A 27141-nucleotide genomic window follows, 5' to 3' on the forward strand; every position below is an offset into this window, starting at 1 on the left:
AGACCAGCATAAGAGTAATTAATAATAACCATATGACAAAGTCATATGGTTGTCTTGAAATCTCCTGCACCAAAAAAGTTAGTCCATTACTTTTATATTCAGCCACAGGCAAGTTCTTAGGATAAGGACAAATATCAGCCACATTCTTAGCCAAAATATCACAAGAATGGTCTCTAGCCCCAATGCTAGTGTTCTTCCACTCTAAAACCTCTTGATCTGAGGCTCCACAGCCCACATAGCTCTCAGTAGAACAGCCTTCCAAGCTCCTACTAGGTTGGCCCCATAAGGTTCTGCTTACAGCAGTGGTTCTCAACTGTTGAGGGTTAAACAACCCTTTGGCTGGGGTCACCTAAGACCATCTGAAAATGCAAATTTTTATATTACGATTCATAACAGCAAAATTGCAGTTATGAAGTAGCAACAAAAATAATTTTATGGCTGGGGGCAACCACAACAGGAGAAATTGTTTTGAAAGGACAACAATAGGAAGGTTGAGAACCACTGGCCTACAGTGCTCAACTGCTTTTCTAGTCCAAAGCTCCAAAGCCTTCTGAATCTCTCAACAAAACAAACAAACAAAAATCCATGGCCAAGTCTATCGTAGAAAATGCCCACTCCCTGGTACAAATCTCTATATTAAATACTTTTCTGTTTCTGTGATATGACACCATGACCAAAGCAACTAATAGAATAAAGGGCTTATTTGGCTTATGGTTCCAGAGTACAAATGATGGACAAGTAAGGGTAGCAGGCAGTAGGCATCAAGTAGTTGAAGCATCAGCCAAAAGCTCACATCTCAAACCACAACAGAAAGCAGAGAAAGCACACTGGAAATAGCACGTGGCTTTTGAAACATCAAAGCCCACCCCAGCGACATATTTCCTTCAGTAAGGCCATACCTACCAAGCCTACACAAACTATCACAGACTAGGACTCAGTATCCAAGAATATGGAGCATTTGCCATTCAGAATACCACAAAGGTCAACCTGCCGTGGTGGGGCAGACAGATAAACCTAGATCTGAACCCTAATTTTTCCACCAACCAATTCTATGACTTTGAGCTACTCAGTCTTTCTAGGACAGAGTTAGCCAGAGCCAGGCTGACGCCATGACAGGCTACTAATTGGCAGTTTGGGAGATGAGGCCTAAGTTTCTGTTCCTCAGAACTGGAAAAGTCCAAAACAAGTCAATTCCAGGAAAAACACCCCTCACGGGCAGTCAATCAGGAGCTGTAGAAGCTATCCCACCACCTAGCCTGAGCCAACCTCATGGGCAGCCAATCAGGAGCTGTAGAAGCTATCCCAAAAAGCTTGAGCCAAGTATAGTTAAACCAACAAAAGTCTCTCAAATCCCCAAAGCCTGAACCAATCATAAAGGCACCCATACTCATGTAGATAGAGCCAACTAATCAAGGAAAGAAAGGGAAAAGGGACCCACTCCTGCCCTAACAGGCTTTAAATCGACCCTGCTAAGTCCACACCTCTGTCTTCCATCCCGATGTATGGTAGACCCCTGCACGCAGGTTCTCAGAATAAACACTCTTTGCTGTTGTATACTATTTGAGTCTGGGGTATCATTCTTCGAGAATCTTGGACCCTTACACTGTCAGACAGGGATAATAATATACATCCTGAAAGAATTAATCACCATCCATCATGAACAGCCTGCTGAATAGCTGACACTAGAAAATGTCAGCTTTCTTCTTCTCAGGACTTGGTTCTTCCACTGGGTAATTACATCTTTAGAAGCATTCAGATGTAGTAGTGGCCAGTGGATATCAAATCAGACTGCAGCTCTAGTCCATTAATGATGTTCTTCCCGTTGGAAAGGTTGAGGTTGGCACAGAGAGGGAGTGCTCAGAACACCCTCCTCTTTCTCATGATCTCCTTTCCTGCCACCTGCCCCATCGTTACCAGTCAGAGTCCAGGACCGTAGGAACCATCGTGTTCTTATCGTCCTTATCATGGATAAGGATAAGGACAGAGATAACCCAGGAGCCTCCACTACGGATCCCATGACAATGGAGATGAAAAGATTCAGATCAAGGGAGGCAAGGTACCAGGAGTCTCAGAAATACATTTCAGAATCAATCTATCACTCTGCCATTCACTTCCTCCTTCTCTCCTTCCCCATGCTGGGTGTAATAAATCTGCAGTTGTATACATGCTAGGTACCCTCCAATCGAACCAGGACCAACCCTGCTTAGCTTCCAAGATCATATAAGACCAGGCACTTTCAGGGTAGTATGGCCAAAGACGAGGTACACACTCTACCACTAAGCTACACCCCAGCCCCAACCTCTAATTGGAAACACATCACTGCAGTCTGATAGAAGTAAATTTATATTGGAAGTGTTTATGAGCAGCAATTCGCCTTGTAACTCCTTGGGTCCAATTTCGGGTCCAAAGGGACAAAAATCTTTCTGATCCTTTAAAATCTTCTCCTTGGCTTTGGGACAAGGAGCGCCAGATGCCAGAGAGACTGTGACTAGCTCACTTTTGATAGCAAGGAGTTAGTTTGCTGCAGGACCTCTGCTTCCTCTGCTCTGCCAGCTTTCCTGCTCTGGTGCCAGCTGCTCATTAGCTTTCTCTGGTAGATCACTTGGATTTATTCGGTGGCTTTTGCCAGCACTCCTCATATTAGCCAGTGTGCGTTCACAGCTGGTAACAGTCCACCTTGGAGCCCTTACTCAAAACTTGAAACCTTTCCTCTAGAGCAAGAATTCATTAGCTTCTGTTTCTGTTATTGCTGGAGAGTAGTGGACACTGGGGTGATGGGGTCCACCCCGACCCATTATCCAACAATGCCAAAGGGCAAGTAGAGACCTTCAGACAAGGACCAGGCAGAAGCAATGGAAACCAGAACTCTGTAAAGGAGAAAAGACCTCGGGCAGAGCTCCAGTGACATCACTAGATTCTCCAAAGCTGAAACAGGATGTCAGAGCTTATACAACATCTCAGGTAGAATGAGCTTACTTTGAGCAGTGGAGACTGGGGGTGCTGAAAGGAAAAATGCTCCAATCAAAGCCACTCAGCTTTGCAGAAGCAGGGCCAACACCGATTCCCAGTGTATGTTTCTTACTGGATCAGGCGGTGTCTTAGTTAGGGTTTCTATTGCTGTGAAGAGACACCGTGACCACAGCAACTCCTATAAAGACAATCATTTAACTGGGGCTGGCCTACATTTCAGTTTAGTCCATTGTGGACTAATCGGTGGAATCAAGGTGGCATGCAGATAGACATGGTGTGGGAGAAGGAGCTGAGAATTCTGTGTCTTGGTCCACAGGCAGCCACAAAAGAACTGTCACACTGGGCATGGCTTGAGCATCTGAGACCTTAAAGACCACCCCTAGTGACCATTTCCTTCAACAAGGCCACACCTATTCCAATAAGGCCACACCCCCTAATCCTGTCAAGTAGCACTACTCCCTGATGACCGGTATTCAAATATATGAGCCTAAGAGGGCCATTTCTATTTAAACCACACCGGTGGGCTACTCAGAAACCCCAGGCACATTCAGTGTGGGTGGTCTGGGCGACTCTCCTCCCTCCTACCCACTCTCTCAGGGAGATACACCACAATGAATGAGTCAACAGCTAGGTGATATGGACTCATGCCTGGAGGTACCTGTCCCCAGCAAATGCTATCCAAATCAGCTTCAGACGGAGCAGTAATGGCCTGGCCCCAGTGGTCCCAGAGAAGACATATGCATATCCCTATGTAAATGGGACATTCTGCCATCAGCTTTGGATTCTTCTCCATTGTCTAGTCAGAGGGGACAGCAACTCCTGGTTTTCAGTAACTCTCTAGTGCTTTCATTTCCCCCCTTGTACAAATTTTTGTCAACTTGACACAAACTAGAGTCACCTGGCAAGAGAAAATCTCAAGGGAAAAGTTGCTTTGTGGTGGTTTGAATGAGGGTGATCTCTATAGGCTTATATGGTTGCAGACTTGCTAGAAGGTGTGGCCTTGTTGGAGGAGGTATGTCACTGGAGGTGGGCTTTGAGGTTTCCAAAGACCCCTGCATTCCTACTGTGCCCTCTGCCTCCTGGTTGCAGTTTGAGATGTGAGCTCTCAACTGTCCCTGTCACCATGCCTTCCCTCTGCCATCTCAGACTATAGCCCTCTGGAACCATAAACCCAATAAAAGACTTTCCTTTATAAGTCATGGTGTTTGATCACCCAGCAACTGGAAAGTGCCTAATACATGCCTCTTCGTCAGAATGGCCTGTGGGCATTTCCTTGATTGATTGATGATGTGGGAGGAGCCAGGCCACCATGGGCAGTGGCACCCCTGGGTATGTGGTCCTGAGCTGTCTAATAAAGCAGGCTCAGCAAGCCATGGAAAGCAAGCCAGTAAGCAGCAATTCTGCAGTGTCTGCTTCAGTTCTTGTCTACAGGTTCTTGCTTGAGTTTCTGTTCCTAGATCTCTCAGTGATAGACTGTGACATGGAAGTGTGAGTCCACTAAACCCTTTCTTCCCCAAGCCGGTTTTAGTCAGTATTTTTTCACAGCAACAGGAAGTAACTCATATATCGTTTGTGTGCTCAGACTTCATCCCTTGACTATTCGTCCTTTCCATGTATAGGTGGTGACTTCTCCACTGCCATCTACACCCCTCAATCATGTCCCTGCCACCTTCCTACTATACCAGCTTGGCCACTGTCACCAGCACCCCTCCATGTCACCAGTACCCCTCCTCTGTCACCAGCACCCCTCCTCTGTCATCTGCACCCTTCCTCCGTCACCTGTACCCCTCCTCTGTCACCAGCACCCCTCCATCCTTCCTCTTTTTCTCACCTCCACTAGACCCTCTCCCACTTCTCCACAAACACCTCCCCGTTCTTATTCCACCTGTGTCTCCTCCACACCCCACCATCCCCACCACCCTTAACTCCATTTCCTCCTCTGCAACACCCCAGATCTCTGTCACCTCCTCTTCCACTACCTAGCTCCATAGGCCACCGGCCACAGAAATGACACACCACCTTATTTGTCAGCTTGAAACAGGCCTTCATACCAGAGAGGCCTGGAGGACTGCAGCACTTTCAAAATCAAACAGTTCCCAAATATTTGAGTCTGCAGCTATTTAATGAGACTGGTCACAACTTTGAAAGACACCAGTTAACACCCCTTGTCCCTCCTTAGTTTTGAAACTGCTTATCTAATCTCTCCACCCCTCCACTCCCAACCCAGACTGTAGATACTCCCAAATGAAGCAAACAATGGTGGCCTTGTTGCCCAAAGCTGATATTAATAGACGATTCCTTTTTATTTCAGCCTGGAAACACTGGCGGCAAACCAACCTTAGGAGGGACTGACTGTAGTGAAAGTCTAAAAAAAAAAAAAAAAAACTCGACAAAGGAAAAAGAAATCCAACCCAGCTTTGATCAGAAGGGTCTGAAGATGGATGGTGGTCATTTCACAGGTCTCTGGGTGGAGGTTCATGTCATTTTGAAAAAAAAGAAATTGGGTTAACAGAAAAAAAAAAAAAAGAGAGAGAGAGATAGAGAAAGAGAAAAGAAAAGAACCCGAGACAGACGCACTTTCTGATGGAACGGGGCCACCGCGCCACGAGGATCAAAGCTGTGCCACGCAGAGGCGCATGAAGGATTACTCACTTTCTATTTTTTTTCACGCCTGCAGCACACATGGGGATCTAATTGGTCAGGATGGGAAGTACAGACAGGCAGCCCCAGCGAGAGAGAGCGGGCAAGCAAGTGCGGAGCCCAGGGGAGTCAGGGCTTTCTGCAGCTGCAAACCACCAGAGGCGGCTCACAACCACGTGCGGCCTTAATTGCTCGCCTGTGTGTTTCCTCAGCCCAAGACCACTAGTGTCTACTTGCAAGCCTTTCTGATCTCAGAGGTGATGAGTTTGGCGGCTGTCAGGCGTGCTGGGGCGTGGGGAAGGTGGGGCAGCGAGTCTCAGGGGAGGAAGGCTCACACTGCTCAGGGAGGGGCTGCTAGGCTGGGTGACGGGGACCCATCCTGCTACCAGCTGTGGCCTAACCTGACGTTTGTTCCTATTCCTCGAGGGGTGGGAGGGTCGTGGGGGGGGGGATGTTTCAGTATAATGCCCGGGTCCCTTTTCAGGGGTAAAGGTTGTTGTCTGAGTTCTAACCCACAACAGAAGGGTTCTATCGGACCAAAGGCAGTAAGCCAAACCTAAAGTACAGAAGCCCACCTGCACAGCCAGCCACGGCAACCAACCACTCTGTTTCCTTACCTTAAAATGGGGTAGGTTGGGGCTGGGAAGATGGCTCAGTGGGTATGAGTACATGGCTCTACAAGCAGGAAGGACCAGTGTTCAAGTTCCCATTGCTGCATCAAAAGTCAAGCATGGGCTACACATACCTTTAACCCCAGCACTGGGAAACCCTTGAGAGCTCACTGGCTGGGCTAGGCGGCCTAGGCAAAAAGATGAGCTTCCCACTCAGTGAGAGACCTTGCCTCAACACAGTGAGGCAGAAGCAATAGAGGAAGACATCTGGCATCCCTCTGTAGCCTCCGTGTGTGTGTGTGTGTGTGTGTGTGTGTGTGTGTGTGTGTTTGTGTGTATACAGGCATGCACACTCACCCACAATGTATATACACAACACACATCACACAATACACATAAATAAATAATAACAATAATAAATAAATAAATAAATAAAGCTAACTCACTGTCGCTGGGAGGATAAAAGACCACTCTGCCTCTAATGTGACCACAGGCAGCCGTGTGCTGTGATCTAAGTTGGGTCTGACTTCTCCTTGTCTCCTCCCTGGGGAAATTTTTCCCAATCACACAGGTCTGCAGCATAGCAGAGGCCTGCCCTCACCCAATTCCCTTGTCGTCTCTCATCTCCTGCTCCCATGTCCTCTCTCTCCCGCGTGTGTGCGCATCCATCTCAACAGCCAGTTAAAGCTATGCACGCAGCAGTATGAAAAGCTATATAAAGTATATAGCTATGCCGGGCTGGCATTGACTCCTTACTGAGCACTCTGAGGGGCTCCCTTCCCTGCGAGTCCCTCAGCTCTGTTCTCTCCCGACCCTCACTCCGTCTGTTCCTGCTGTCCCCTTGACCAGGAGTGGCTTCGTCGGTGTTGTCGTGGCTATTATTATTATTTGTAGTAGTAGTCAGTTTCATCCTTCAAGACACAGCCAAGTCAAGAGCTCTTCTAAGTGACCTCCCCTAGTGGGGACAGCAGCCCCTGCCACATATACATATCTGCCTCTTTAGGGTTCCTTCTCTACTACCCTGGGATGGAAGCATTTGCTTGCCCACCTCTCTCCATGTGAAGGAAGTTTGAGGGATGAAAAATGTGTTTTGTCTCTGTACACACACACACACACACACACGTAGCACATTTAGCACAGTGCCTGAACTATGCAGGCACCCACAAAGTGCATCTTGAATGAATTTATGGCTCGCAGTTCTCTGCCTACACTCTCCAATTAAGCTGGAACACTGCAGTGCTGGGGGTGTGCCTGGGCTATTGTGTGTGTGTCCAACACAGAGGAGAACCTCAGCAGAGCTTCCGGTTCTGACTTAGGATTTAGCTGCAGACGGTGTCCTTTCTGTGTTTGGTTTCTCCTGTGCTGCTTGCTCTCCCTGAAAACTGGGTATGGTGGTTCTCGGGAAATACAGTTTGGACGGATAAGTAGTAGAGAGATCGGGGAAACCTACTGATGGCCAGGACATACAAGGAGCTAAATACGGATTTCTTCCTCTCATTTAAATGTTACGATGCTAACTGTGATGGCTATTTTCTGGTGTCAATTTGATTACATTTGGAATTAACTAAAACCTAAATGGCTGGGCACATCTGTGAAGGATTTTTTTTCCCCTCTTAATTAAATCTTTTGTAGTGGTGAGACTCACTTCTAATCTGGACCTCTTGAGGTGGAAAGATCCACCTTTAATCTGGGCCCCACCTTCTGTTGGCAGCCTATAGAAAGGACATAGAAGAAGGAAGCTCATGTTCTCTTTGCCTGCTTGTTCTCTTTCATTGACAAATCTACTCCTTCATTGGTATTAGAGCCTTCTTTGGGATTTCAGAGCACACTGAGGACCAGCTAAGACATCCAATCCCATGAACTAAAAAACTAGATTCTTGGACCTTCCATAGGCAGACAGCCATTCCTGGAGTATCTGAACCACAGCATGTAAGCTGTTCTAATAAATCCGCCTAGACAGACAGACAGACAGACAGACAGATCCTGTACGTTGCATTCCTCTAGAGATCCCGGACTAATGCACTAACCCTCAAGTTAGGGCTTAGGGGAAACAGCTGTGATGAGTGCGATCCCATGAATTACACTGGTGACTTTTTGTTCTTTGTTTTTGTTTGTTTGTTTGTTTGTTTGTTTGTTTAATAAAGGATGCTTAAGAAAGCTCCCTCAGCCCTTTGGACACATGAAGCTGGAGCCAGAAGCCTGTTTACAAGGAAGTGGAGGGGGACAAACACTGAGTCTATAACTGGACTCCCTGCTCCCAGAATGGTGAGAAAGCTGCACTGTGTTTAAGTCACCCAGTCCTCTGTTTCGTTACAGCAGTCTAAAAGAACTGGTAAACCTGGGTTCAGCTCAGAGGTAAGGTCCAAAGAGAACTCTGATCATCTCTAAAATGTTACTCCTTGTCCCAGCAAATACTTCCTAGTTTTATAACTAACAACAGTTAGTATATGCCTGCTTGCTCAGCCCAGAATCCAGGAATAATATCTGATTCATTTTCTATTCTTGCATGTTACAGTCAGTCCACTAACAGGTTCTACAAGCTCCACTATCAAAGTACATCCAATCTTCAGTCATTATCTTTACAGTCCCATATCTTGACCTTATAGCTACCCCCTTCCCCAGTAAACACAAATAGATGACCTTCCTGGTTCCTCCTACAGCCTTCTTGATATTGCTCCAACACCTTTCTATATAACTTAGAATGAAATCTAATGTCTATTCACTGCTTACAGCACCATACATCATGGGATTTCCCATCTCCTCCCTACAAAACATCCCAATGCTCACCTCTTTCAATACACATAGGTCATCCCTAAAATCCTCAAGTTGGATCTGACTTCAGAATTTCCCTTTACACAGAAAGCTCTTCCCCGAATGCTTTGACTCTTGGCTCAGGTACCACTACCTTAGGGAGGCCTTTGCCAAGCCTACTTGTGATAGTCAACATTTGTGAGCAAAGAAGTGTGGACAAAAGGGTATTCTGTGGGACACACCATGACACATTACAGCTTACACAATGAGATTTTTTTTCCTTTTTCTGTTTTGAGAGAGAGATTACAAGAGTGGAGGGCAGATACCAGGGGAGGGGGCAATAACTGGGATTGGAGTGCATGATGTGAAATTCATACAGAATGAATAAAAAGGTGATATTTTCTCAAAGACTGTGGTGCTCTTGTCCCACCAATCTGCCTGAGGCTAAATTGAAGAGTTTTGGATTAACAATGCTGGCAGAGGAGATTTCAAGACAGCCTAGTATTGACTATGTCATGTGGTTCTTTGTAATCAGTCTTACACAGATCTATAATGAAAGGAGCAAGATGGACAAAGAGAAATAAATACAAAATGTCATTTGTGCAGAAAAGGAGTACCAGGAATTGTAATGAAATTGTCCAGTGCTCAAGGAGATAAGATGTTTAAAGAAAAGTCTGATGCTAACTAGGACAAAGGGAGTGGTGGCTTCATGGCAAGACCCCATTCCTGGTACCAACCTCTGCCTTAGTCACTGTTCTATTGTTGTGAAGAAACACCATGACCAAGGCAACTCTTGTAAAAGGAAACATTTAATTAGGGGCTTGCTTACAGATTCAGAATGTGAGTTCATTATCATCCTGGCAGGAAGCATGGTGTGAAGCACAGCACTGGAGCAGTAGCTGGCAGCCACACCCTGATCTGCAGGCCATGCTGAGCAAGCATTCAAGTAAATGAACCTTTGGGAGCCATTCCCATTCAAGCCATCACAGTTCTGTACACAACACTGTGTCACTGAGTACACTGAGGTTGGCCCCACTGTGGACTGCAGGGTTAGGCCAACCCTTGTGAGACTGCCAGGAGTCAAGTGGGTTTAGCATTCAAAAGGGATTGTTTTTATATGGCCCACTGTGGTTAAGAAGAAAATCAGACTCTTGTTGTAGGGTCATCAAAGACCTTAGGTCTACCTAAGCAGGACTTCCTCCTAATTTATATTTCTTTCTCTGAAACCCAGGTCCTCTCTGAAGTAAACTCAGCCTTCAGACTCAAACAGGAAGCCCAATTCTCAGGTCACCAGAGAAAGACTTAAACCCTGTGACATCAGAGGAGGCAACTCCTCAGTAGTGTGTGTGTGTGTGTGTGTGTGTGTGTGTGTGTGTGTGTGTGTGTGTAAATTTGGCTGTAGCATATGCTGGGGCTTCTCCCCAAACACAGCTGAAGGCAGATGTGCTGAGGGTGTGGCTAAGCTGTCATGCATCAGAAACAGGGGGAAGAGTCTCCAACCAGCCCAGGCTTCCCAACAGACATGGCTCAGGGATTCAGGGCAAGATGCATTTAAGCAGCGGTGGGAACAGAGGTGTGGCTGTGGTGCACTGGGATTGAGGCTAAGCTCCCAAGGATGAGAAACCAGCTATGGCTTCTAAAAGCTCCTGTCAGGGCCATTTGATGTGCTCAGTGTGCACACACAAGCTAGGAATGGCTCTCTCTGTGTATTCCAGGCTTTGGGTCATTTGTGTGTGTGTCTCATAGGCACTTGGTAGTTGTGCACCCCAAAGTGTTACCTGGTGTCAGCAGCATTGGCATTGCCAGGAAGGTGGTAAAAAGTGGACAATTCTGCACTCAGGACAAATGGATGAGCTAGAATCTCTATTTCAACGTACATTTCATGAGCATACATCAGAGAAAGTCCAGTTTTGCAAGGAAGGGTTTAATTTTACCTCTAAGGGAGAAAATTCCTCTATCATGTACTTCCCATCGGATGGGTTAGGCTTCCATTTGGCTGATGCCTCCTTCCTCAGGGAACGGGCAGCTGAGGTCAAGCTCTTGGCTGCTCACTGTCACTCTCCTCTCAGCAGATGACCCCATCCCAGCACCCATCCAAGTCCTCAGCCAGTAAGCTCAGCAGGAAACACCCAACACCAAAAGCTTCAAAGGCTTGGCTGACAAGCTGCACTCAGGTTCCTACCTGCCAGCGTGGCAATGTTCCTCTGAGTCCTCCTCGAGGACAGTGACATGTGGACAATCAACACAATCTAGCAAACCCTGGGCAAACTGCCCAGTGCATACGAGCTTCCAATGAGCAAATGACAGCATCTGGGACGGGCAGGTCTATGAATGTGGCCAAAGCATCAGGGTCTATTTCTGTCCCTTTGTGCTGTTGTCTTGCGGCCCCAGCTCCACAGAGTAGCACTGGACAATTCTTTCAGGTGTGAAACTTTGTTGAAGGGTCTTCGTCCATTGTGGGTAGGCTTTTCAGTAACAGCTTGGCACCTCTTTATCTACACATCTCTGATTCACCTCGATAAACTCACTGGTTTATTACTAAATTAGACTTACATGGGCTCATTTATTAGGTCTTTTGTTGGCACCCTATCTGGGGTGAATAGACATTCACTCTCATCTTCCCAGAAAAAGTCACTCAAAAGTTGACCTGTTTGTGTCTTTTCAAGCACAATGTAAGTGCCTAGCTAATTACCCCTCCTCTAAATCAAAACCAAGTAAGTACATGACAGATAATCAGTAACTAGTAGCTACTGACTATTTGACTTCATGCCAGTCATTTCTACCTCCAAACTGATCTTCATGGTTAATGCAGATCTTGTCTCCCATCAGACTATTCAGGACTTCTTGGATCTGTAAGAACGTACCCTATGAGCACAAGTTTTTCCTGATAGGGATAAAGTATGAGCGTGTGGAGCCAACTGACTCACTGTTGTGTCTCCTTTCTCTTCCTGTCCTCCCTGCCCTCCACAGCACTGTGTCCCAAGGTCATACATGGGGTCTTATTCCCATTGATAAGGTAAACCTGCCCATGGTTTCTCAATTTGTATTCATTTCTACAGTTTGGGCAACATAAAAGATTCTGCCTATTGCTGATTATCTTAATATTTAGAAATAATGTTAGTTAAAAAAGAGAGTGGTATCATGGGATGAAGGACAGTGAGAACTGGGTGCTGTCTGGTTTACCAAGATCAATAGAAGCTGTATGCAAACTTCTCAGTGTCCAATAAAACCACACATTTCCCATACATGCTAGAAGGCATGAAAATTGGTACACTCACTTTGGAGAACAAGTCAATACTATGTATCCAGAGATGCCAAAATATTGCTGGCATTTCAGTTGATACTTCTTTTTTTAAAGATTTATTTATTATTATTCATAATTACACTGTAACTGTCTTCAGACACACCAGAAGAGGCCATCTGATCTAATTACAGATAGTTGTGAGCCACCATGTGGTTGCTGGGATTTGAACTCAGGACCTTCAGAAGAGCAGTCAGTGCTTTTAACCGCTGAGCCATCTCTCCAGCCCGATACTTCTTTTCTAGGAAACAGTCATAGGTGTTTCCATGGGATAAGGTTCCTGAGCTCTTGGGATACAGATGTTGAGATCAAACTGTAAACCTTTTAGAAGAAAACAGAGGTGTGGACTCAGTGAGGTTGGTCTAAGCACTTAGTTCTCAGATATGTCAGAAGCACTCATAATCAAAGGAAATAATGAGGTAAGTTGGACTTAATCAATTTTCAGACTTCTGTGTGTTAAAGAATGCTACCAAGACAATAAGGGGCTGGGAATGTATGTCAGATGGTAGAATGCTTACACTACCATATTTAAAGCCCTGAGTCTAACCCGCAGCACTTACAAAGTAGGCATGACTGGCAGCACACACCCAGGACTCAGAAAATGAGGCAGGAAAATCAGAAGTGCAAACTTTTCCTTAGCTACATAGCGTGTTCAAGGCCAACCTGAGATATGAGGGGGGGAAGGGAGGCAGGGAGGGAGAAAGAAAGAAAGAAAGAAAGAAAGAAAGAAAGAAAGAAAGAAAGAAAGAAAGAAAGAAAGAAAGAAGATGGGGAGGTAGAGAGAAAAGAGGGAGGGAGGGAGGGAGGGAAGAAGAGAGGGAGGAAGGGAGGGAAGTCAGGAGGCAGGCAGGCAGGCACACAGGAGCGTCCCTGGAGCAGAGCTGGCAGAGATGACTTAGGGAGCCAGGACAAGTGTCCACAGTGCCCCCATCCAGGAGAGGTAGAACCAGGCAATGGAGCCCAATCATGATGGGGCAGCTTTGGGGTGACCTACCTTGCTCTTGCAAATGCCATGAAGGAGAAGTATCTAGAGACTGAGTTCAAGGAGAACAGGCTCCTTGGAGATGGAGAGCAATGAACAACTGGTGTTCTCCAAGCTCAAGAAGGGAGCTTTCCATGTGAAAAAGGAAGTCACCCAAAAAGCCAGCAATGGAGAACCCCTTGAAAAAGTCACTAACAGTCAGCTGCCCTACATCATCCTGTGACTACAGGTGAGTCTTGGCTGGCTGGTTCTTGGGTTCAAGCCTTTGTTCCCCTGTGGTTCCTACTAACGACTCCCTCTGCTACTTAACTCCAAGTAGCTAAGAAACCCTGACTTCCTCTCTGCCCCTTTGGACACAAGGAAGGACTAGACGTTTCTATGTGGAAGCAGAAAAGAGACATTCTCTGTGGACATTTCTACAGCCACCTTCCATCCCTTTCCCAGGATTTTCTTCTGCAGTTCAGTTCACTTCTTGATTGACAATGCCTGTCAGAGCCCACAGCTGGTGAGCCCCAGGCAATGGCAGTTATTGACAAGGAAGAGACCTTACAGGAGAGGCAGGGGAGGAAGAGAAGGAGGGAGGAAAAAAGAGAAGGAGGAGAAAGAGAAGGAAGAGGAAGAGGGGAGGAAGAAGAGGAGGAGAGGAGGAGGAAGAAGAGGAAGAGGAGGAAGAAGAGGAAGTGGGACGAGGAGAAGGAAGGGAGGGGGAGGAGGAAGAGGAGGAGGTGGAAAAGCCTTGAGTGGAGGAATTGGGACACCAACTCAGTCACAAAACCTTCTACCTACAGTTTATCATGCCTGCACAATGTGATGGGACCAGAGCTAGTCTAAACATCATCAGAAAGACCAGAGAGACTTCATCCAGCAACTGATGGGAGCAGATACAAAGTCCCACAGCCAAACAGTAAGCAGAGCTCAGGAGTCATATGGAGGAGTGGGAGGAATATTTGGAGGAGCCAGAGGGGTGAGGGACACACAAGAACAAGGCCCACAGAATCAACTGACTTGGACTCGTGGGGGCTGACAGAGATCAGTAAAGGTCTAACAGGTTATCTGCATGTATGTTATGGCTGAGTTACTTGGTGTTCTTGTGGGATGCCTAACAGTGGGAGCAGGGGGAAGGGCTTTTTTGCTGCCTGTGAGATCCTTTCTTCCCCACTGGGCCACCTCATCCAGCCTTGATGTGATGGTTATGCACCTGCTCTTATTGTAGCGTGTCATGCCATGTCTGGTTGATGTTCCTGGGAGGCAGGAAGGGTAGTCTGGGGGAGAGGGGATATGGGGGCGGGGAGACTGGGGGAGGGGAAACTGCAGTTGGGATGTAATATGAGAGAGAAGAATAAAAAAGGAGGAGAAGAAGGAGGGAAGGGAAGGAGAGAGGGAGGGAGGGAGGGAAAAAAAGATACGTCCTTGAAAACCTTATACATTATTGTTCCCAGCAACATTGTTTATAGCAGCCAAAAGGTGTCCACCAAATGAGTGGATTTAAAAGGTGATATTTTTCTGCCTCAAGTCTGTGCCTTGCTCTTCTTCCTCCAGGAGGGAAGTGGGCAAATGGTAAAGGGGAATCAGGGGGAACGGAATGTCATTTGTCACTGGAGAGCAGTAACACAAATAAGAAAGTAAAGCCTCGGGTAGGAAAGCAGAACCCTGAGGAGGCCGTGGATGGCAACACCAGCAGCAACCCAGTACACTCTGAGCAGGCTTTGGTGTGCCAGCTGAGAGACTGTTGGCAAGTGTTACCGCTCAAAAGTTCTTAGAGGACCTCCGGGTGCCAACTGAGAGCAGTTCCTTAAAAAGTATCCCTTCAGGAAGCAGGACATTGTGAGCATCGGGAGTGGCTGGTCCTCGGTCTCTGGTTGGAGGCAGGGGCCTTTGGGGCTGAGATCAATAAACAGCTGGTGTTCCCCAAGCTGCAGAGACCAATTCCCATCTGCAGCCCAAGTGTCTTGAGCTTGAGGCAGGAATAACAACTCCCCCCATCCATGTTGCCTCATCCCACCCACCCACCCACCCACCCCCATCCCTGCCTGCAGCTGTAGCTGCAGCTCCCAGAAGCTGGAACAGTGGAAACGGGAGCCAGTCACATGCCTGAGGCCCAATGCTTGGCCTCCGAAAGTCTCCAGCAGGTCTGGGAGCTGGAATCTGGATAAGGTCTGGTTTCTGAAGTCCCTCTCCTCTTCTGTCTGTCTCCTCCATCAGCCAGTTATACAGAGCCAGGCGGGCTCTGATCAGCAGGAAGTGTGTGCCTGCCAGTGAGATGCAAAATGGGACTAATCAGAGATGGGAAAGAACTGTCAGGTATAGAGGGGAGGGGGAAGAATTCTGGGCTGGCCAGAAGTTCCCCATCTAGTCGCAGGTCCCACTTCCACCACTGTGATGGTAGTGAGGTGCCCAGCTGTCAGAGTGCTCATCAGTTTCTGGTTGCTAAGGTGATGCTAGTATCCCCCCCACACACCAGAGCTACTGCCCCGCTCTCAGCCAGAAGCCATTCAGCTTAGCCATCCAGCTGTCACAGCTGGCTCCAATCAACATCTTTGCTCAGGGTGGCAGCCTGTTTCCCACCCCCATCATTCCCCGTTCATTTTTGTTTAGCTGGGATTGTTTTTGCTTGGTTCCAGCTGCAGCTTCAGAACAGCAAGCCTAGTATGCATCCTTGCTTTTGAGGCTTGAGAGACTGGCTGCCTGAAAACTCTGTATCAAGACCCCTCCTACCACCACCATAGGTGTGGTGGGGAAGCAGAAATCACCTTCCTAGTCACAGCTTCCTCATCTGGGGAGTCAATCAATTATGGATTGGAGGAACAAACAAATTCATGCTTGCACCTCTGTGTGCATGCACGTGCGTGTGTGTGTGTGTGTGTGTGTGTGTGTGTGTGTGTGTGTGTGTATTTGTAATGAACATGAACAGGCTTTTTCTTTGCCGTCATTCCCTAAACAGTACAGCACGGCAGCTATTCACCTTATATATTTGTCTTGTATATGTACTGCAAGGAATTTAGAGGCCATTCCTCTGCAGGCTGATAGGAATGCTCTAGAACGAACTAGTGCTGACGGTTGTCCAACTCTTGCTATGCTGAAAACTTTACCCTTGCACACTGATGTGTGGAGGCACATGTGAACAAGGGGTGTGTATGCATTTGCACAAGCTGGGATTCCACTCTGCAGAAGTCATTTTGAGACCGCAGGGTCTCTCACTACCCTCAGGATTGACAAGTAGTGTAAGCTGGTTAGAGAATGAGGTCCAGCGGTCAGCCTGTCTCCAGCTTCCCGGAGCTGGGCCTGCAAGGACACTTACTATAGACTGCTTCTTCATATGAGTTCTAGGAATCACATCCAGGGCTGCATGCTCGCAAGGCCAGCTAGCACTTCACTACCTGAACCGTCTCCCAGACCCACGCTATACACATTTTTAAAAGATGATTCTTTTGGGGTTATTTATTTTATTTATACAAGTACACTGTAGCTATCAGACACACCAGAAGAGGGCATCGGATCCCATTACTAATGGTTGTGAACCACCATGTGGTTGCTGAGAATTGATCTCAGGATCTCCGGAAGAGCAGTCAGTGCTCTTAGCCTCTGAGCCATCTCTTCAGCCCCACACTATACACTTTTTTTGTTTGTTTGTTTGTTTTTGGGTTTTTTTTGTTTTTTTGTTTGTTTGTTTTTTTTTTTTTTTGAGACAGAGTTTCTCTGTGTAGCCCTGGCTGTCCTGGAACTCACTTTGTAGACCAGTCTGGCCTTGAACTCAGAAATCTGCCTGTCTCTGCCTCCCAAGTGCTGGGATTAAAGGCGTGTGCCACCACGCCCGGCCACACTATACACTTTTTTTTCTTTTGTTTCTTTTATTATTTATTTATTTATTTATTTATTTATTTTAGAATTAATTTTTTATTAGGTATTTTCCTCATTTACATTTCCAATGCTATCCAAAAAGTCCCCAATACACTCCCACCCCCTCACACACTCCCCTACCCACCCACTCCCACTTTTTGGCCCTGGCATTCCCCTGTACGGGGGCATATAAAGTTTGCAAGTCCAATGGGCCTCTCTTTCCAGTGATGGCCGACTAGGCCATCTTTTGATACATATGCAGCTAGAGTCAAGAGCTCTGGGGTACTGGTTAGTTCATAATGTTGTTCCACCTACAGGGTTGCAGATCCCTTTAGCTCCTTGGGTACTTTCTCTAGCTCCTCCATTGGGGGCCCTGTGATCCATCCAATAGCTGACTGTGAGCATCCACACTATACACTTTTAATGAGTGAATTTTATAACATGTGAGTTATAGCGCAGTATGTTGTTTAAGAAATATTTATTGTAGTATTATTTATATTAGTAAAAATAAATGGACTGTTCAAAATGTCTTAATGTAAAAGAATAATTCACCAATAATAAATCTACTTCATATACTATATAGGGATTCAATCATATCTACAAAATGCTATTATGTTATATATGCTTCTAGTGTGATGAAGATTGGGTCACACTTCCTTGGTATGGGCCTCATGCTGTGTCCCTGGGAACCCACTGACCTAGAGAAGAGCAGAACAGAGGTTGAGGTGGGTCACACCAACCCAGCTCCTGAGATGGGGCTTCAGACCTTCCTGGTCCCAGCTAGAATGTCGCCTTTAGAAGTAGGGAGCCTCTTTCCTGTTTCAGATGTGGTAAGTTTTGGTAAACTCCACTGTATCCAAAGTATTCCCAGGAGGAGATGCTGTTCCCGGGTCCCCGTCTCTCCTTTGTCTGCGTGTCCCTCTTACTTCCCAGTGGCTGCCCTTCAGTGACACAAACCATGCTGTCCCAGCAGCTGGCTCGCCCCGCTCTGTTCTGCTCAGATCAAAATTCCCCGTGGAAACCCAAAGCCGAATTGTCTTCGTTTTCTATCATTTTATTTTAACATCCCAGCCGCCTCAGCCTGTCGGGTTCTCTGCCGACAGTTCATCCAACATCCATTCAAAGTGTGGCTATGAAGTTCCGGAAAGTATCCCATGCCACAGAGGAAATCAGCCCGCCCCCCCCCCCCCCTTGCTTTACGTTGGAAGCAGGAACGAGTCTACTCATCTGGAGACAAGGCGCAACAAAGTGTGTGTGTCCAACGGGAGTTGCTTTCAGAGATGCTCTGAACATCAGCCATGGACCAAAACATAGGCATCCACAAGGCACTGGTGCTCCCAAGAAACTAACCAGGAATGCTTTCTCTTGCTGGTTCTTTATACATCTTTGACCAACTCACCATGTTTCTCATTTAATAACAGTGATAACTCACTACAAGACGGAGACACTTCTCTAACGAGGCCACACAATTCTCCAACCCACAGTATTATGGCCCCTTTTACACATGAGCGAGCGGGCGCACCAGGAGATCAAGTATTCCTCGAAGTTTACATAGCTGGTGTTGACAGTGGCAGACCATAGTAATCCCCAGGCTTTCATCTGCAATCCTAGGGAGCTGGCACACAATGCCAAGGGAAAGGCTGGCCAAGGCAAGGGTTGAGTGAGTCTTCAAACCATATTTGTAACTTCTCAGAAAACCCAGCTTGCTCTCTGGAATTTTGCCCTAGGCTGTTCCCTCTGCTGACAAGGTCCATCATCCCTTCAGCACCACCGCGGCAGAGAAGAAAGGTCTCGGAGCACAGAGGAACCTTCTAGGGACAGAGGTCCCATATCACCCGCAGGGAGGTCATCATTCTGTAGAAGCCTTAGCAGCCTGTGAGAGGAGAGTGTGGAGCCTCAGTGGACTCCAGTGCCGGTGTGTGACAGGTCCCTCAGAGCACAACTCCTGTGCAGAGGGGGATGTGTCTGCCTCCTCTGGTGCTGTGTAATGGGATTTCCGTTCCATGGTGTTTGTCTTAGTCATGGTTTCTATACCTGCACAAACATCATGATGAAGAAGCAGGTTGGGGAGGAAAGGGTTTATTCAGCTTACACTTCCACATTGCTGTTCATCATCAAAGGAACTCAGGACTGGAACTCAAGCAGGTCAGGAAGCAGGAGCTGATGCAGAGGCCATGGAGGGATGTTACTTAATGGCTTGCTTCCCCTGGCTTGTTTATCCTGCTCTCTTATAGAACCCAGGACTACCAGCCCAGAGATGGCACCACAGTGGGCCCTCCTCCTCTTGATCACCAACTGAGAAAATGCCTCACAGCTGGATCTCATGTAGGCATTTCCTTAAGGGAGGCTCCTTTCTCTGTGATAACCCCAGCTTGTGTCAAGTTGATACACAAAACCAGCCAGTACAGTGTTCTAAGAGAAGTGCCCCTGGGATCCTGCAGCAACAGGTAGGAACAGCTGCATGACACACACACCCATGCATTCCAGCCCCAATTCAAGGTTATAACTGTCTGTTTGGTGGTCACCCACTCTTCTGCCAGAGAAGTGGGGGGGGGGGTCTGTTTACTCAGAGAAATTCCGCCTGCGCTTTGGCACATCCAGACCTTCTTCACACTGGTAGTGAAAAGTCACATCCAGACCTTCTTCACACTGGTAGTGAAAAGGTCAGCTTCGGAACTTTGGGAAGGTCATGGAACACTCACCCCTCCCGAAGGGAGAGGCCAATTAGCATTCCTCAGACCACAGGGTGGGAAGGGACCTGCAGGTGGGGACACATTCTGCAGGACTGACAGTTGCCCATCTTCAGACAAGGGAAATCCTTGTCACCTCATTCCCTAAAGACCAATCAGTTAAAGAATACACTGTTTCACCAATCATATCGTGCCTAGTTGCTGATGCTCTGTTCTGCCCCTGGAAACCATATAAAAACTTATGGAATGGGTCCTGGGGGGTCACCACCTCCCCTGCAGGTCTGGGGCGACCCCAGTGCACGGAAACACTAAATTCCTCCTGCTTTCTGCACCGATCCTGGCTCTACATGGTTCACTCAAGGGGTCCCCGGTAAGCTAAGGCTCCCTGGAGTCTTACAGAAGACATCTCTCCAGGAAGCCGAGGTACAGCTGTCTTCTCAGCCTTCTGTGATGCCTAGGATCACAGTACCCTCACTCTACCGTATCTTTCTTTGACCAGACCAGGACGACATCAAGGGGCTTTGCTTTCCATGGTTTGTGCCACTCAGTAAAGGTACTTGTTACTCTGTCCTCATGCCACCCCAGGGGAGGGGCACCATCAGTAGAAGTCACTGTTGCTATAGTGTGGGGTGTCCTACACTGTTAGCCATCTGTTGCTATAGTGTGGGGTGTCCTATACAACTCCAACCCTGGTATACCTGTCCCTTGGACGCTGTACCTACCTCTCTCTAGAGTGTTTCGAGATTCAATTAGTTGAGCCACAGTTGAAAATGACAGCAAAAGCAACCCAGCCTGGCTGGGCCTCTCTTCAAGATTGATTGATTGATTGATTTCATGTATGTGAGTACCCTGTCGCTGTCTTCAGACACACCAGAAAAGGGCATCGGATCCCAGGTTGTGAGCCACCATGTGGTTGCTGGGAGTTGAACTCAGGACCTCTGGAAGAGCAGTCAGTTCTCTTAACCACTGAGCCATCTCTCCAGCCCCTGGGCCTCGTTTAATAACAGCAGGACCTCATTTAATAATAGCATAACCCTAATAAACATGTTTTGAAGGATCTCAGAGGAGAGGATTCTAAACTCCCAGGTCTCCTAAAGTCACTCTCTGAGAGTCCCCTCCCCCACAGTTCCTCCTGTCCCACACTCTGAGAGTAGAGAGGTGGTTTGACTTCCAACAGAACCTTGAGGGTAGCTTAAAGCTTATCAGTCATCCCACCTCCAGCCCCCACCCTGCCAGGAGTGATAGACAGGTGGCATCCTCAGGAGGCGCCAAGGTCATTTCCTCATTCTGCAGATGTTTGGCTCTGGGCGCTGCTCTGCATCTAATCTCTAATCTCACAGGACCCATGGGACGTTGTGCTGTTCCTTCATTTTGTTTTGAGGTAGGAGAAGCCCTGTTTGAAGAGTCAGCCAATATAAGAAGGATTTCCCAGGATGTCCCTATAGGAAAGCAACACTTTGTGTTTCTAACATCAGAGGTAAAGTAAGCAGCTATCGCCTTTCACAAGGGGCTCATCTTGGGAAGGCTGCCTGGTGAGAAAACATAATTCTTTCTTAGTTTAGGAGGAAATTTTGAGATGGGGGCCTGGATGGGAATAGTGGCTTGGCAGGCAATCTGCCACCCCACCTCCATCCTCACCCTACCCCCACCCCCACCCCCCCACTCCACTCCCTGAACCTCCAAAGATAAAAGGGTTTCTTAGTTTATGCTCTGTGCTGAGATGCAAGAGGCTGGAAAGAGTAAGAAAGCAGCATTTCAAAGTGTTGATTAAATAATCCTGTGGGAGTCAAGGACTCCCCTAGATAAAACTGTTTTCTCTCTGGAGAGCATAGTGGTGGCAAGACACACAGTACTGTAGTCTCACCAGCCTGGCTTCTCATTCCTAAACAGTAATAATACAGGCTCGTGGAGAATAAGTTCATTTTCATGCTGAACTCAAAATTAGAACAGTATCTGCACTGTTGTAAGTTCTCCAGAAGGGACAGGGTTTTGTTTTGTTCTGTTTTGTTTGTTTGTTTTTTCAAGATCATGTTTCATGTAGCCCAGGTTAGTCTTGAACTTAATGTGTAATCAAAGATAACTTTGTGGGGCTGGTGAGATGGCTCAGTGGGTAAGAGCACCCGACTGCTCTTCCAAAGGTCCAGAGTTCAAATCCCAGCAACCACATGGTGGCTCACAACCATCTTGTAACAAGATCTGACTCCCTCTTCTGGAGTGTCTGAAGACAGCTACTTACATATAATAAATAAATAAATCTTAAAAAAACCAAAAAAACAAAAAACAAAGATAACTTTGAACTCCTGATCCTCCTGTCTCCACCTCCCCAAATCCTGGGATCCAAACCCCAGGCCCCAGGATACATTACAGATGGAGTCTTCCACTGTAACATGCCAGTCCTACATTACTAATGCTATACAGGGGAGTCCTTCTGGTTAAATCACGGGAAGACGGAAAAGCTCCTGAGTTTTGCAGATGTTTGGAACCATGTGTATGCCGGATGTGCATAGAAGCCAAAAGAGGGCATTGGATCCCCTGGGGCTGGAGTCATAGATGTCTGGGAGACATATCGTGTAGGTGCTAGGAACTGAACCTGGGTCCTCTGGAAGAATAGCTAATACTCTTACCTGAACCATCTCTCCAGTCCTCCATTTTCTTTTCTGGTTTTGTGCACACTTAAGTCGCAGATGCCCCGGATCCTTAGGTACATTCTTTTTTCAGTGGCATCACAAATACTGAGAGCAAGAGAACTAACCATGAAGGGCCTGAGGGAGGAGAGGGTTCCATCTATATTCTTGGCTGGGATTTGGGTTTGGTTTGGTTTGTTGCTGGTTTGTTGTTGATGGTGCTGCTATTCAGTACTTTTCTTTCTTTCTTCTTAGTTTCAGATTTGTTTTGCTTTTTTCAAGGTGAGATTTCTCTGTGTCGCCCTGGCTGCCCTGCAACTCACTCTGTAGACCAGGCTGACCATGAACTCAGAGAGATACATCTGCTTCTGCCTCCCAAGTACTGGATATTCTTGTTATTAAAAATCAATAAAGCAAGGCTGAGCAGGACGCCCAGCTCTGAATGCAGCATGGAAGCTTGAAAGCCACAACTCTACCCTAAGAAGTGTCAACCGGAGCAGCCTGAAAACACAACAGATCTTCTCAGATCCACAAGAGGGTGACTCCCGCGAGCAGAGAGAGGATCGGGAGGAATACTGCAAAGGAGTCAAGGGCTGAGAACTTCTCTCACATTGGTCTGACATATGAAGCCAAGGACACAACAAGCTCACCTCGCAGGATAAACACCAGCGAACAAACAAACTAATTCAAATAAAGTGAATGCTACCTCTGTGTAGGTTACTTTCAAACTCCAGAAACAAAGGGAAAATAGCCCTGAAGTAAGCCAGAGGGGAACTGTCTTCTTTCTTGTCTCCTGACATTCCCATTGTACATTCATACATACACATACATACATGGAGAGGTATGTACTATGTATGTACATCACACCGTTCTCAGCTGACCCATGGTTCTTGCGTATCACTTTGTGGTTTGACTTGGACCCTTTTCTGTTAGTATTTCCACTTTAGAAGGATTCACTGGGATATTCCAAGATTCAGAGATTTTTTTTTCTTGGTGTGTCTGATCTCCTAAAAAAGTTTATTGCACCATTCTTTTTGGTTAGACATTTTGTTTTGTTCCTTAAAGGAGAAGAAAGGTTCGCCAGAAGTCACAAGGCATGTGGGAATAAGTGAAAACTCCATAAAGGGTAGTGTGGCAACTCTTGTTTTGTTTTGTTTTGTTTTGTTTTGTTTTGTTTTGGTTTGGTTTGGTTTGGTTTGGTTTGGTTTGGTTTGGTTTGGTTTGGTTTTTCAAGACAGGTTCTCTCTGTGCTGCCCTGGTGGGACTTTCTCTGTAGACCAGGTTGGCCTCAGACTCATGGAGATCCACTTGCCTCTGCTTCCTGAGTGCTGAGATTAAAGTCATGTGCCACCACTGCTTGGCTGGTGGCTCCATTTTTAACCCCTGTTTGGGAGGCAGAGATGGGCAAAGCCTGGTGACTTTGAGGCCAGGCTGGGGTAAAGACTTTGATTTTTCCTGTACTTAATTGAGGTAATGAAGGACAACACTGGCTCAGGGAGTTACTTGCTGGGTTATTTTAGGTCCCTACAGGACCTGGAAAGCAGGAAAGTCCCTTAACAAGTGACAGTGGAGGAGTCCTAGTGCATAGCGCTCAATCCTGGGTGACGTGGATGAATAAACGTACAAAGGGCACAAGCCCTGCACAGTTAGGAAAGAAAAGACCCAGTGAGGTGGCTCAGTGGGCAAAGGTCCTTGTGCTGCCTACACAAACCTGGTGACCTGAGTTTGATCCCAGAATCCATGCAAATACGGAAGGAAAGAGGAGACTCCACAGATCTGGCCCCTGAATTTCACGTGTATAGCATGGAATTCACTTCTGTCTCTGTCTCTGTCTCTGTCTCTGTCTCTGTCTCTCTCTCTCTGTCTCTCTCTCTCTCTCACACACACACACACACACATAAAGAGAGAGAGAGAGACTAAACAAAAATTTAAAAAGTAAAGTAAGTGAAATTATATAAAAGGCTCAGTTAAAACCACAAAGACAGGCAGCCAGAAATAGAAACAACAGGAGATGCTAATACAACACACTAAAAACTATCATAGGTACTAAGCCAGCTGTGTGGATAATCATTTTTAAATCAATGCTCTAAATTCAAAGTCAGTGATTACCAGTCATGTTGGTACACTACTATAATTCCAGCACTTGTCAGGCTAACCCCCTTATGGGGGTGGGAATATGGCTGAGTGGCTCTGCATAATTTAGCACACATTTATAGCATGTAATATACTCTAGAAAAGAAGATCTAAAGTCAGGCACAGTGGTATACATCTATATTCCAAGATGCCCCTTATTGGCCCAGTCAGCCAAATAGATATGGTCCAGGCGAAGGGAGGGACTTGACTTAAATAATGAGGTATAGAATAGTTGAGGAAAATAACCAATATTGACCTCTGAACATGTGTGTGTGTTTATGTGTATATGTATATGTATACATATGTGTATATGTATACATATGTGTATATGTATATATATGCACATACATGTGCAACATGTGGATGACATGCACACACACTCATATCAGCATGTACATAAAGCAAGCACGCACACGCGCGTGCACATACACACACACATACTAAATAAGATGAGATAAGCTAGGAGGTGGTAGTGCACATCTTTAATCACAGTCCCAAGGAGGCAGAGGCAGGTTTATCTCTGAATTCAAGAGCAGCCTGGTCTAAGACTGAGTTACAAGACAACCATGGCTACACAGAGAAACCCTGCCTCAAAACAAAACAAACAAAAAAACCCAAACAAACAAAACCAAAAAACGGAGAGAAAGAAAGAAAGAACTAAATAAAAAAATGAGGAGGGAAAAAGACAAAAGGATCATGGGATCAAGGCAGCAATTTGAGCCGGGTGGTGGTGGCAAATGCCTTTAATCCCAGCACTAGGGAGGCAGAGGCAGGCGGATTTCTGAATTCGGGGCCAGCCTGGTCTACAGAATGAATTCCAAGGCTACACAGAGAAACCTTGTCTCAAAAACAAATGAACAAAAGACAACAATCTGGGAGACACAGTGAAAAATTGCCTTATGCATACAAATGAATGAGAGACAAAAGAAAAGATTGTCAGAGTGACTCAGAAAATAATAGCCAGGTATATGTAACTACAAAAAGCTCACTTTAAATATGTAAGGTCACATATAAATGTAAAGTAAATGGATGAGAAAAACATGTACCAGGCCGGTGTAAGAAGGCGAGAATAGCGAGATTAGTTCTGGACAAACTTCAGAGCAAGGAGAGCGATGGATGGGGGCCAAGTAAGGATGAAGGTCAGTTCTGCAAAAGACACAGTGGTCCTTAACATGTGTGCACCTCACAGAGCATCATAGGATGTGAGGTGGGAAGATGAGGTAAAGTGTGAACGAAGGGACTCCACGGCTTCCAGCAGACACAGGAGCGGGAATGGGCAGAGTAAATAATGACACCACTGAGTTCAAGAACACTCACTGTCACCTCTGGAGAGTCGCTGACCAAATACAGCATAAAGCACATTTCTCAAGGACACGTGCCCTCACCAGGACAGGTCACATTCAGGACCTGAAGTCAAACCTGAATAAATGTAAAGGGAAGCACACACAACCTGCCCTCTGGCTGCAGCAGAAGCTAACTAGAATCTTTAACAAACTCATCTAGAAAATACACAGATACCTGGGGGTTCAAAAGTCCATTTCTAAAGGACGCATGAATCTTTTTAAATATTTTAAGCTAAATTAAAATGAGAATATGAGTTATCAAGAACCTTGGGATGCACTGAAAACAGTGTTCAGTGAAAGGATTTGATGCACATTAGAAAAGAACCTAAGCTCAGACATCTAAACTAAACTTCTACCTTGGAACATGCTCTAGTTTGCTTTCTGTTGCTGTGATAAATACCACGAGCAAAAGCAGCCTGGGGAGGAGAGGTTTATCTCACTTCACGGGTTGTAACACATCACTTAGAGAAGTCAGGGCAAGAACTCAAGGCAGGAACTGGAAGGCAGGAACTGGAAGGCAGGAACTGGAAGGCAGGAACTGAAGCAGAGGTTATGGAGGAATGCTGCTCACTGCCCTGCTCCCTGTGGCTCCTTCAGCCTGCTTTCTTACACTACTCAGGGCTACCTGCCCATAGGTGGCACCATCTACAGTGGACGGGCCTTTCCTTGTCAAACATCAATCAAGAAAATGTCCAAAAGACATGCTCACAGGCCAATCTGAGGCAGACATTTCTCTTTCCCAGATGCCTTTAGATTGTGTGGAGTTGAGAAACGAACCAAAATAAGCAAACAAAAAACAAAACCCAATCAGAACACTAAAATATAGAAAAACAAATTAAATACAAAATAGGTAAAGTTGGAGCAGAAACCCAGTGGATGAGAAATAGGAAATCAAAAACAGAGAAACCAAAGGTTGGGTTTTTAAAAAGTAAGTGAAAAGAATAAATGTCTATACAGACTAGTTTAAAAAAAAAAAATAAGAGAAAGGGCAAACATGTTAAATGAAAGAGAAGACGTCACTCTGAATTCCATGAACACTAAAATGATAAAAAGGAACACTGAACAAGATTATGTCACAAAGCTAATAACCTAAGTCCAACTCTCTCTCTCTCTCTCTCTCTCTCTCTCTCTCTCTCTCTCTCTCTATCATCATCATCATCATCATCAGCAGCAGCAGCAGCAGCAACAACCTCTCTCCTTTTTACTTTTTGAGCCATGGTCTTTTTGTGCAGCTGAGTCTGTTTTCCTGCTTCAACCTC

The sequence above is a fragment of the Mus caroli genome, unplaced genomic scaffold (genome assembly GCF_978045245.1).
Source record: "Mus caroli unplaced genomic scaffold, Mus_caroli_1 scaffold_17, whole genome shotgun sequence".
NCBI lineage: Eukaryota > Metazoa > Chordata > Mammalia > Rodentia > Muridae > Mus > Mus caroli.